Below are 1477 nucleotides of genomic sequence, written 5' to 3'. Positions count from 1 at the left end.
CCCTGAAGTAATAAAAAATGCTAGGCAATAGAATGGGTAGGTAGATGGGGTTGCAGAAGCATGATTTCTTTCATATCACTGGCCTAAGCAAAGGAAACACATGGTGGCCAGTGCAGATCTTCCTATTCAGCATTTTTGTGGCAGCAAAGTGAAGCATGTCTAACCTCCCAATCATTCCCTATCAAACTCCTTGCTAACATCCCACTATCACCTTGGTTCATGAGAGAAATCAAACTCATTTGTTGATCCTTGTTGTATAGAAGAGCCACATTTCTTGTGTAAAAATCTTTTCATTTTGATCTACTCTCCTAACTAAGTTTGTTCCCTAAAAACTTAGTGTTTGCCTCCTCCCTTCCATATCTCCCATCCAATACTAACTACTAACTCTATTATTACTTAACTCCCTATCTTCCCCTTTTCCCTATTACTATATCACTATTGTATATAAAAAACCCCAAAAATATGTATTCCCCCTTCCCCTAGGCAATATAGCCTTAAGTCCCAAAGGGTCGGAGCACAAAGGAGTTTAGCGCTAAGGCAAAAGTGTGCTAAATGGTCTATTTCGGGATTAAATCAACATCTGGTTGATTTAACAGCCCAAGCGCATTTCACCAACAAATACATGAAAACCCATTTGTTCTAAAAAACATTACAAAACCCAAAATCCGCCATTGTCCTAAGTTTTTTACCTGGCACACCTTTCCAGAAATATCATTTGTTTATTGTCCGCTCCCCGCCGTATTGTCCGATCACCTCCGCTCCCCGTCGACCGTCGGATCAGGGCCCTCCCATCCGACGACCCACAGCAATATCGGACCACCCCCGATGCCTGTACGTTAGCGCCCGAAATCTGTCAGAGGGTGACGTCAGGGCTCGGACACGCGTCACTCCTGGGTTGTATCGGGCGGCCTCCTGCCAAAACCGCGCCCGTACCTTAAGCGGTCCGATATTACCGCTTACCACCTTCCGTTTACCACCCGCTACGTCGCCCCTACGTCAGCTCCAAGTCATTGCCGAATCAGCACCATGTCAGCGCCTGACCCGCCACTGCTCCAACTGTCTGCCACGTCACCCATCCACATGGACCACTTACAAGCCGCCACGTCACCACTCCGTACCTGACCCCACTTATGATGTCATGATGACGTCATCCGACAAAAGGCACCAAAGGCCAAATTTTCCATATTTTTGCCCGAAATCGCGTTTTTTCACATTTTTTCCAAAAAAGCTATTGTGCTCCTGCATAAGCGAGTACGTCGCTTGCTCGCCAACCTTCAAGACTATTTCCTTGCTGGTGGCGCCGTGGATTCACCTGCATGTCAACGCCATTGTCATAGTAAACCCAGGTATTTATCGGTATCCCTCTGTGTACCGTGGTTTTTGCATAATTCACCAAAATAAGCAAGAAACGAGAGAAAACACAGTAATTACCAGAAATCCTCGGTGACCAGCGTTTCATTTCCCACTGTAAGGCCGA

This window comes from Pinus tabuliformis, chromosome 9, assembly GCF_031772625.1.
Source record: "Pinus tabuliformis cultivar Carrire ecotype Pingquan chromosome 9, CPIR1, whole genome shotgun sequence".
In the NCBI taxonomy this organism is placed as follows: domain Eukaryota; kingdom Viridiplantae; phylum Streptophyta; class Pinopsida; order Pinales; family Pinaceae; genus Pinus; species Pinus tabuliformis.
The sequence above is the reverse complement of the archived record's forward strand: the minus strand, read 5'-3'. Positions refer to the sequence as shown.